Source organism: Sabethes cyaneus, chromosome 1, assembly GCF_943734655.1.
Source record: "Sabethes cyaneus chromosome 1, idSabCyanKW18_F2, whole genome shotgun sequence".
Lineage (NCBI taxonomy): Eukaryota > Metazoa > Arthropoda > Insecta > Diptera > Culicidae > Sabethes > Sabethes cyaneus.
In genome coordinates, this window is record NC_071353.1 from 3,019,073 (window position 1) to 3,031,237 (window position 12,165).

General features: G+C 41.8%; 1 protein-coding gene across 1 annotated transcript in view; it reads right to left on the reverse strand.

The window, feature by feature from the left end:
• LOC128733725 (uncharacterized) overlaps positions 1-12,165 on the reverse strand; it is a 34,580-nt gene that overhangs the window by 22,277 nt on the left and 138 nt on the right. The window lies entirely within an intron of this gene.

Here is a 12,165-nt window from a genome sequence, read left to right on the forward strand (position 1 = left end):
CTTTGTCCAGACTGAATTTGAGATCCTCCAGTTTGTTCAACGTAGGTAATGGAATGACGGACTATGAAAAATTGGCTGGACATTCATTTTTCAAATTATACAATTCCATTCTCTGCGAATCACAGCCGATTCTTGTCGTCTGCTCTGAAGCCGGCGAACAGTATTATTCAGACGCTTGCTGAGTTACTGCCAACATCTCATCGGCATGTCTGGACGCGGCAAAAGAGGAAACACCAAGGGCAAGGCAAAGTCACGCTCGAGTCGTGCAGGTCTGCAGTTCCCGGTCGGTCGTATTCACCGGCTGCTGAGGAAAGGAAACTATTGAAGCTAGAGCTGGCTGCCGTGATGCTACGGAAGTGCTTGAGTTGGCAGGAAATGCTGCTCGCGACAACAAAAAGGCCAGAATTATCCCGCGTCACTTGCGGCTGGCCACCTGGACTGGTATTTCATCGTGACTCATGACTATATACGAACGGCTTTGTCGATCGCATAGCTGCTGAAGGTTTCCGGTTGGTTCGTTGCAACAAACCGTGTCTGGTTTGCCGTGCCTCTAATTTACCGAAAAGAAAATTACGTTAAGTGCGTTAGAGCAAGTTTATTTAAATCTGAAGTTATGATAATTAAACAATCGGTCCTTTTAAGGGCCACACAACGATTGAAGAGTTTATTATATTTTCTTGCCTAGTTAATACTATAATAACACAGGCAACGAGGGAAAAGTTGAATTTGTCGCCGTTGTGAACGACCAACAGATGGCGGGAATAAGTTTTCTGGCACGGGCGACATTTTCTGCCACTTCCAAAACGTCTGAAGCTTGTAAATGCTTTATTATTAAAGCTACCTACAAGTGTCGAGCTTGTCGGCTTTGCAGACGACGTAGCACTAACGGCCACAGGTGAGTCGTTGGAAGAAGTGGAAATGCTAGCGACTGAAACCGTAGACATGATAGCACATTGGATGTAGGGAGTGAAACTCCAGCTTGCTCACCACAAGACGGAAGTAGTAGTGATTAGTAACCGTAAAGCAGTGTAGCAGGCACAAATCACCGTCGGAGATCATGTCATAGTCTCGCAACGGAGGCTGAAATACCTGGGAGTGATGTGTAATGACCGGCTAAACTTCATTAGCCACGTTGATTACGCTTGCGAGAAGGCGGCGAAGGCCACTGCTAGCGTAATGCCGTACAACTCCGGACCTAGAAGTAGTAGTAGACGCTTGCTGGCCAGTGTATCCTCGTCGATACTTAGGAACGGTGGTCCCGTTTGAATTGCAGTATTAAATACTAAACGGAATCGAACGAAGTTTAACGGTACGTTCAGACTCATGGCAATGCGGGTCGCAAGTGCGTACAGGACTATCTCGTTGGAGGCCGTATGCGTTATCGCCGGGATGATTCCCATCGACGTAATCCTAGTGGAGGACAGCGAGTGCTACAGGCAGAAGGAAACCAGAGGCATAAGGAAACTGGTGCGATTGGAGTCAATGATCAAGTGGCAGTCACAGTGGGACACGGCCGTGAACGGTAGATGGACCCACAGACTAATACCGTATCTCTCGATGTGGGTAAACAGAAAGCATGGAGAAGTTAACTTTTACCTGACGCAGTTTCTATCTGGTCACGGCTGCTTTAAACAGTATCTATATCGGTTCGGACATGTCACCCTTTGTCCGAAGTGTAGAAACGTGGATGAAACACCAGAACATATAGTGTTCGGCTGTCCCAGATCGAGGCAGCGCGGAGAGAGTTACCCACTCTTTATGCGAAGAATATTGTCACCGAAATGTGTCGAGAAGAGGCCACTTGGAATGCCGTTAGCGGAGCAGTGTCGCAAATTCTGTCGGAGCTGCAACGTAAATGGAGAAACGAGCAGCGATCCGGCATCGGTGCGTTTGGACACAGTGCAAGTAGCTGAAGAAGTCGACTCGCGTATCGGAGTCGGGAGATATTCCATCGCCAGGGAAATCTCTGTTGGAGTAGAATAAAGCCGTCACCGGGGATTATTCGAGTAACTACAAACGCGCTTATAAGAAGAAATCCTGCAAAGGTGGCCGTGAAGGGACGGAAGTCAAGACGGTCGCCGTCCCTACATCGGTGCACGTCTTGACGTTAGTTCCGGGAGGGTAGGGAGTACACGGAGATAGTAAGCAGTTTTTTGGTGGTTAGGCACAAAATACAAAAATTGTGAATCCCACACAGTGCCACCACATTACAGGCTAGCCTTTTGAAGGGTTTTCTCCTTTCTGTAACAAAAAATATCCACTCCGTGTTTTTCGACCCATTTCTAAACCTTTGTTTATTATAGTATAACAAAGGCTCCTATAAGAAACATAAAATTCAATTAAAGTACAGTAGACCCAAGAAGCAAATTACGAGAGTTTTAAATTTCAAATTTAGATGAATAATGACCACACAACTAAACATAATTAACAGAAAACTCATAAACAGAACAAAAAATGCATACAGATTTAAAGCAAATGTGCATTAAGTTGATAAGAAGTTGAAAGAAAATGAAACTGAAAATTAAATCAATCAAATTGAGGTCAAATCTGCTGGAATTGTTTGGGTAGCTTTAAGGAAAGAATCAAAATTGTGCTGAATTTTTACAGTATGGCGAAATCGGAGCAAAAGCTTGTAAAAAAATTGAGTCAAAAAAAAAATAAACTTACAACACAACTACATACACAACACAACTGAGATCACACCTAAAATTAAATCTAGGTAATTATTGAATCATAGATAAATTGACATAAATTAATATTTTGTACAAATGAATAAGTCAAATGAGAACTAAACAGAAATAAAAACAAGATGCGATGTCTTTAACGAGAAATATGCACTGAATCTGGGCTGTTATCAACACGTCCACTAAATTCAACAGTTTGGTTGTACCAAACGCAAATGTGTAGAGATTAGCGCCCTTCGCGCTCAGAAACATCTCATGACTGTCATATTATGAAACATCGTTAGACAGATTAATCGAGTGTCTAGTGTTTAAATGAAAAACCAAATCAGCTATACGCACTTACGACACGCCATACGAGAAATGCAGTATATAAGCGAAAAAAAAACGACGGCAATGTTAAAAATTATGCTGCAATGAGCCGCAGCTCAGATGTGATATGATAAAACCTCTTGTAAGCGAGAAACACGAACGCACAAAGACGGCAAAAATAAACTATTTCCATTAACCAGCTGCGATCTTAATTGGACTCTCGGAAAAGCTAAACACACAACTATCTATCCGGTTTTGAGCACCTCTACCCGGCAACACATGTTCGAAAATTGCGTCCCTCCGAAGCTGCTCAGTGTAGCACGTAAATAAATGAACCGGAAGGGGCGCGGAGAGTTAATAATATGTCGCTTGATTGCAAGCGTCGAGAAGTACAAACATTGTACGTACAAAACTACACACATCTCTTGCTTCAATGCACGGTTGGAAGGGAACCTGTTTGAAATTGGACAAAAAGGGAGGTAGGATGCGAGGGTGGTTGATCCGGGGGGAGGTGACCAGAAATAGCCGGAATTTTTCTACCGTCGAAAGGCAACGAATGCAAGCGAATAACGCGAGCGGAAAAGGGAGAGTCAGCATAGAATGTTTTTATTTTGCGCATAAGTTGACTGCACGTATATATGACGATGTTGACTGGGGAGCGTTTTAGGTGAGGGTGGTACGACTTAATGCTGCCGTTGGCAGCAGACCGAGTTCCAGCGTCGAGCTTGAATCGTTTTTCATCGCTGCCTGCGCGACGGCCAAGCGCGCCAACCGCCATGGACAAACCGGTGCTGCTGCGGTGAGCTAAATAAAAGATTTATTTATGCACGAAACCAGCTTTTCTACTTGGTCATTGATGGCGATCGAAGCACCGTTACGAATGGGAAAACAGTCAACAATGATTACGGACGTTTGCATCGATTGCTGCTAAAACTAAACTGTGAAATTGATTTTTCAACGATCAATGATAGTGGCAGTCATGGTAATCTTTGGCTTTAAAATTTGCTTCGACGACAAAAATAATCAATTCTGGTCATGTTGGTTGAATTGGCTGAAATACTTGCGCCAATTTCACCGAAACAAAATATGTTTGAGCAGCGTAAAATTTGTTTGCAGCATACAAATTGGCCCATTTATTTGGTCGATTGGTCGAGCTTGAGCCAAAGTCCATGCAGTCTCTGTGAAAATAGCCAATCGATGCTTTAATTTTATTGAGTAATGTCTATAGAGAAGAATGTGGCATTTGGCGTTCTATTAGTGATGCTAAGTGCACCATTACCGTTCACGACTCGAATAATGCCAAATTTGCTTGACATATTGCCACCAGCCTAAGGTGTGCATAGCCACACGTTTAAGTGTTCTCATCAAAATATAAAATGTAAAAAAAACAGGTGGAGAATTATTTCATGAGTTTTTTCTAACAACAATTCTCGAAAAAAGAACTTTGTTGTGAAAAGTTAAAATATTTTATTTGTGTGTTCGAATATATTTTCGAACATAAATTGAGCAGAGCATTCAATATGAAAAATGTAGGATCGTATTTTTGACTGAAATAATCAGTTGCACCAAAGTTAAAATTTGAGCCTCTATTTATATAAGAGCAATTCTTTTTGGCTTGATATGATTATATTACGATGTCACCCGTTGAAAAATATAACAAAGTTACAATTAGCTCGTTAAAGTGTTGTACATCGTACTGGTGGGACAGGATAAATCGGCGCTGACTCACTAAGATGTACTCTAGAGCCGTTTTCTAACCTTTCTAACAGAAAAATCTAGAATCCAAGTTCATCCATCCAATCTGGCTCCGCACTCTGACCAAATCGACTCCTCAGCAATTCTGCGGCGTAAAGAATCTCACGCACAAGAACGATATACTTCCCAAGCAACAAAGTGAGTTTTATTGTACTCTTATGGTGGTCTTCAAGACCAATTTTGGTCTTAAATGCCATCATAAGAGTCTAATAAAACCGAAATTGTTACTTGGGTTTGCTCTTGGGGTTTTATAAAAAAAAACTAACGGCTAACAACGGCACATTTTTCGGATTACCGAGCAACTTAAAATAGTAGTTGCGACCGAAATATTCTTTTCGTTTCAAGTTTTGGCTAACTTTTTTCTTCTAATATTCTAAGACCAGATTGAAATCTTGTTCTAATTGGTTGCATATCGTCATTATCTAAAAACTATTTCCAGCTTTTGATTTAACACTCAACTCGGTCCCACAGCCTGATCCAACTCATTCCGATCAACTCTGTTCCAACTGTTGGAAATTGTGGGAAACTTTAGTTGACAGGTTGCAATTGATAATCCGGGGATATTTATCCAGAGTTGGATTCAGTTCATCACCATACAAAATGTTCGCTTATATTGGACGGAGTCCGACCGACTTCTTCCATGCACATGTAGTGGTTGTTTTTTTTTTGTATTATGTTAGTAGGTTCGTTAGCGTGGTGACTGCCAGTCATTTGACTGTTTTGCAGTCATTCGCTGCTCCAAACGGTAAAGGCAACTTGATCGAAACGAAAATGTCAAAAAGGCATAGAACGCATTCGTTCTACTGCGTGCAATCGGCGTTTGACTAAGCAAACTGCCAATTGTGCATAGCGTTCGTATTCCACCACTAAACGGACGGCGTGCACTTGAATGTACGTTGATGTGACTGCGGTAGAAAAAAAGGACCGGTCGAAGCCCTGCTCCTAGCCTCCGTCTTTAGTCTGGCGTAGATTGTCTCCGCCGTCCCAAGGTTTCTAGTAATGATGTCGAGGTCGTCTGCGAAGGCTAGGAGTTGGCTACTCTTGTTGAGGATCGTTTCTTTCGTTTCGATGCCCACTCGCCGGGCCGAAATATTGCGACATTTAAATTGATATGTACCATGTTTCGAGAATCTCCTCCGTTTTGTAGATTTCTAAGTTTTTAAAGTGCTGGTGATCACCGGGGTTTGAATAATTGTTTCTTTGGATTGTAGATTGTCGCTTTGGCGTAAACTGATCGATAGCATAGAGAAGAACGTTTGAGAAATTTAGGGCCGCTAAATGTTTTTATCTTGATCTATTATCGAGGTTAGGCATATCCGCCAATGTTGGTGGAGTTTGGAATACGCCGCACGCTCAATAAGGGCGTTGTGGAGTCTTCCTTTCGTCCAATCGGCTATGGTTCAAAGGTTTATTACTACCTGTGATCTACAGGGCCTGGGAGGAGAAGTAGGTTCCAATACGCTTATAATTGGCTCGAATATTGCTTGGTTCGATACGCGGATCCCCAGCTTAGATGAAAAGGAGCGGTACACAACGTCTTAAGCGTTGCTTCAATGATCCTCCTTTATATCATTCTTCCACTCTTTCCCTTTCACGCCTGGAACCATTCTGTTTGGATCCTCTCAACATTTTTGTTTCAAATCAGGGTGTTGAATCAAATTCAAAAATAAAATTCCCTGACTTTCCCTGATCCTTAAAATATTTTTCCCTGGCCCTCAAATACGAATACGAAGCTTATTTGAGCGATTTCTGGCTTTAGTTTTTAACCCTTTAGCATGGCTTATGCGACCTTCTGAAAACTAAAACTAGATTTCATTATGCGTTATGAACACATATCAAAGATTCTTAACCTATTTCTTACCAGCGTTTCGAAAACGCATCGCACTCTTTTATCGATTCTTGGGATAGTTAAATTTGAGTACAAAAATGGAGGTACGGCAAAAATTTAGCTAGATATATTGTTAGAAAATGTCCACATAGCAAAGATTTTAATCCTCAATGGTGGACAGTATGCGAAGTTAAGACTTAAACTGGGTGTCATAATTTCGGATTGCAACTACTAAGGCTCAAGCGCTACCACTACATCGACTCGAAGCTCTCTGGAAGTTTGATGGCCATTTCCAGAGAAACGGAGTTCTGTACAGGATTAGCCGGTGGAAGCCCGTAGATGACCATTTACGGGTGTTGAGAATTAAGCGCAAATTCTTCAACTACAGCTTAATCAACGTATACTCACCAACAAATCATAAATTTGATGATATTAGGGACGAATTCTAGACAGGTTCGAAAGGATTTATGGGATGTGCACGACTAGAAAATTCAAGACTCTAGCTCCCAGACCGAGTTTAATGCTTGACGCTTTTTGGAAGTCGTCGATGTACGATCTTTTCTTATCGACTTTGACACTGTCTCTTCGTAAGATCCGCGCAAGATTATCGAACTATCGATTCCGAAGTTGATCAACAATATTGCCGAGTGAATAAAATTTCCCTGATTGAATTTCGAAATTCCCTGATATTACCTGATTTCCCTGATCCAAAAATGAATTCCCTGATATTCCAGGGTTTCCAGGAAATCAACACCCTGTTCATTACTTTCTTCCACCGTTCCCTCCGTTGATTATTAAAATCTGTCTTTAAGCTATTTTCAAATTGCAAAATAAGGCGCTACATCCTTCGCCTGGGTTCTGGTCTAAACGCTATAGTTCATCCTCGAGGGTCCGGAATATCACTTGACCTTTATTAGCAAAGATAATCCCAACGATTGAATTGTAAATATATAAAATAGGAAGCATTTGGTATAGGAGGTCCCGCTTTCTTGTTTCCTGTTAATTTTAGGGAGTTAAATTGAATTAGGGTATGTTGGTACATCGTCGTAATTGCCTATTCCCGTCCTAACCAACACAAATTATTAAAAATATCAGCATTTTTATGACACACAATGCAAAACTAGTTATTCCCTAATATTTTAGTTAGTTGTTTATCATACGCGATCAATCAAAGTGAGCTGAGATCTATTTAAATGCTTTTTATCATTAAAGAAGTCCTACCAGCCAAATTTCATACGTTTTTTAGTGCGACGAAGAAGACAATGTCGACTAATCGTTTTAATTTCCGTCATTCATAAATGAAAATAAATCACGCAAAGCATTGTCGTTATTCTACAGCCGGGAAAACTTGCCTGACCTGCAGAAATTTTGTAGAATAACATTTGTCATGCCGTCCTACACAAATACATGCGCGTTAGCTTCGTAAACATTGTTGTAATTTTTAGTTCGGACAATGAAAAATTTTGATGGACGGATTTTAAAACGGTACGACGAATTTTAGAAATAAAGTCAGTTGCGTAATTTCAATAACATGCTTTAATAGTCGCTTTTCAGTGATTTCAAAGTTCACGGATCGGAAGGTAAGTGTGTTTTAGTCAAATCAGCACAACAACTTTTGGAGTATTCATTAAATCCATCCAACAAATGATGAAAATTAGAATGGCTTTACTTACTACGACGGGGATTAGAAAAAAACCCTAGCTATTATTTCTGGTTCCAATTGGTTCCTTGGGATTCTCACACACTGCGCTACATGGCCGCCCAGTTAGCTTCGAGGTACGATGCTGGTCTAACAAGCCAGTCGTCGTATGTTCGAATCTCGTGCTAGGCGGTGCTTGCTAGATAGAGTCAGTAGAAGGATCGTTGACAAGAAAAATGATCAATTCAAGTAGTCGTCATCTTTTAGCATGCTGTGGCTGCGTTGGTATGCGATTGAATTAGATTAGCTTAGATTATTGTTTCTGGGTTTAATACCTTAAGTAGATCAGAAGACGCAAAGACAAAACTTAAGATTTACATAACTTTCATCACCCTTTCTTACAAGACATCAATATTGATCATATTACAACAGCATATATCCATACAATCATTTAAACTGAGGGTATTGCGCACTTTCCCATACCGCTTTACTTTCAGGACATCATAGCAGTCTAGGTTCAAGCGAGGAAAATAATCTTCGTCCTGTTGGAAGGGGGAAACCCTGTCACTTTTTTTTCGTAAACCGAAATATGTAGTCGAAGTTCCAATTGCTGAGATGTGTATTTAATTATCGTCTGTGCAGTGTAACGATGCATTTACACTAAAAATGTATAAGGAAATTTGACCTTTCCATTAATTTCACTATTTATCAATTGAAAAACAATATTATACTAATCATACATTGCATGAATCGAGTGGCATACAAAACCATTCAGAACTGGCGTGACGCTCGTCTAAATCCAAAGTTTGGAATGATATCCTGCGGTAAGACGTTGTCCTACAACAAAAAAAGATTCAGTTATCCGTAAATGACTTTACGTAAAGATTAATTTCTAACCGATACATCAAGCGATCCAGCGCGTTAACCTGACGATCATGGGTGCACAATCGGCACACTATTGCCCTCAAATTTTGCCAACAACTAATCAACAATTTCAAACCTACTCCCCAATTAGCTAAATCACCGAAACGGTGATGTCGCACGATCGATCCCTGTGGCAGGTGCCGATGCATGCTCTCTACTCCCTTCCCCTCGGAACCAGTTCATCGCAATAAGCATTACAATTGGGCGTAAAGTGTAAAATTAACACGTCATTCCACTATTTATTGCTCAAATCAAACTCACTTAATTTGAAACCCCTCGGCAACACGGCAAGCTCGTGCAAAGCAGCAGGTTGATTGTGGCGGCGATTTTATCTAATTTTCGAAAAATAATCACCTAATTGCACACCGCATGCGCGTATTTGTGCATGGAGATACACAAACATGACCATAATAACAATAACAATAATCGCACCGCCGAAAGAGAGTGAAAAAAGCAACAGTAACACATTTTTGCTTGATGCGCTGTGCAGTCCATTTCCCTCTTATTCAATTTCGTTTATTGTATTTTAGATGACGGTTACGTTTGAAGTTGAATATACAAAATTATTATTGTAGCGACGCCCGATGGTGGCTCGTTTACTACCCACCCGGTCAATTTTTGGTTATACGTGCGTGCAACCGTCGTCGTCTAGGAGATGGTAACGATGGCGATTCTAGCAGACCGTAGCCTCCTACAAGCAACGGTTCACAAACCGTAGCCCTCCGACCGCGTCGATCGTGACCGTGAAAAAGTGATGAACCAGATAGAGAATTGTTTCGCACTTCACGCTTTGATAAGCTGATTAATTCAGCGACCTTGTCTTAGGTAAGGAGGTTTTTACTATGGTTTTAAGCTCCATAGGTCGGGGTCATGGATCTCTTGATAGTAAATATACGCTAGCTAGAGCCCATTCATTTCAGCCCAGCTTCGTTTGGATCGGTCGCGATCTGCTTGGTTGGCTGGTCCGTTCCGAAGCTCGCGAGTGAAAAAGACGGGAAAATAACAACTCTCATCTTGGAAGCCACATCGCGTGCTGTGGTGTTGGTTTTCTTTTCCCCTTTTTTTAAGATATACACATCTACTGTAATTATTTCACTCTCTTGACTCCTCTGGTGGCTCTTGTGAACACATATGAATACTAAAACGTACCTTTTTTCACTCTGTGCAAGCCTGAAGTATTCCTTTCAAACTGGTATCGATGTGACTGTACATGTTACGCTGGTGTTTAACAAAGTCACTGGCCTATTTAATATCTTTCACGTTAAACTTTTTCTTCTTATTGTGTTTCTTTTCGTCGCAGGCTTGCCGTACTACATAGTTTTGGTTTCAAACATCCTTCGAAAACTGTTCTTTACAATACACTAAGGAGTATTTTAGGCACGCAATTTCGAGTATCCTTTGTCTCATTTCGGGTGCGATGTATCCTGCTTTCACGTACGATTGACTCCAGTGAGTTAAATTAGAAAAGCACAATCTTGCGATGTTGCGCAAATACCTAGCTTCGTTCGATTCCTTCTGGTGAAATTGCACTGTCTGCACTTGGTTGACGAATCTAGTCGATTGGAATTTATTTTATGATTCAAATCTAATACGCTAATGGGAGATTTTTTTAAAACGTGTCACTTGCCACTAGCTAACAGGTAATACCAAACCACATCACACACAGTTCAAGTCGGTTGTCGTCGTCATCGTCGTCGTCGTCGTTGCCGCCGTCGTTATAGCTTTGGATGATTGGGCTTGGGAAGGTAGCAAACACAAGAGAGGTGAAAAGAAACCGTAGAGTAACCGTATACGCACCGAATCCCGTCAGCACTCGCTTGTTGCTGTTGATTCATCTCAGCAGTACGCCAACATTCGAGCCCTCGCTTGTGTATTTTTGTTTCTTCTTGCGGGCTTTATTTTTGTTTTCTTTTTTCTTTTCATATATGGCAGCATAACACTCCCCTACAAACAGGCACTCCCGGAGCCCCAGACTGCAGCAGGCTCAAAAGCTGGACGACCGAATGAACGGAGCTCAACACGTTTTACATCTGACACAGCCGAACGCGCAAACTAAACTATCTATGCTACGGTTTCAAACGAGTTTCCTTCTCCTTCTGAGAAGCTCAACTCTCAACGATCAGCAGGGGCGAACCGAAACTCAGCCAACCAACCCTCACTTCTTCTTCTATCATGCTCCGAGCTCCGACTTCGACTTCGACTCCGATCGGTGGCTTAACAGTCATTCCGATCGTGCTGTTTACACTGTGCCTGTGCTGTGTGTGAGGTGGTGGTGGAGAGTTGAGAGTTAATCGCACTACTAAAGTGAGATCTCAGCCTGTCGCCTCGCTGCCTGCCCTCTCGCTCCCTTCGATCGTTGGCTTGGCCAACGAGTCAACTTCAAACTTGTAGTGGTAATTGGTGAAATGGCGTTAATCTCATAACTGTGACTATGACAAATTTTCAAATCGATAATTTTCGCTAATTTCCCAGCTCCCATCACCGAATTTCGACACCATCGGTTTCACTTTACCTTCTGTTTTGTGTTGCGTGCACTGTCAGTTCATATTTTTAGAATTATATCCAATTATTCCGCGACTACGTGATCCGCCCGTAGGTCACTGTCACCACCTCAGGTATTCGTTTGCTCACTACTGATTAACCGACTTTGCTCGAAGCATGATTCGCGTTCAGGTAGGTATTCCCCACCTGTTGGAATGATGCATCCATACACACGCGAGTCGATCACACACCTTTTTCTGTTCCCTTCTGATCAAGGAGATCTCGCCGAAGCTGATGAATGCGATGGCTTTTATCCGTTGCACAAAACGGCCGCTCCTCTAGCGTACGTACACCGGGGTAGTGAACTGACTGAGAGCAAACCGAAGTATCGACCCTCAGCAATTCTCAAAACAATAAACAAACCTCGACATTGCACGGCCCGGCTCGTATTTTAAGCGTTAAGAAACACAACCAAAAATAGATCACCTTCCACCACCCTTCTTAGCGGGTAGGGTACGGGACTGGACTTTACATACAGATAAAAC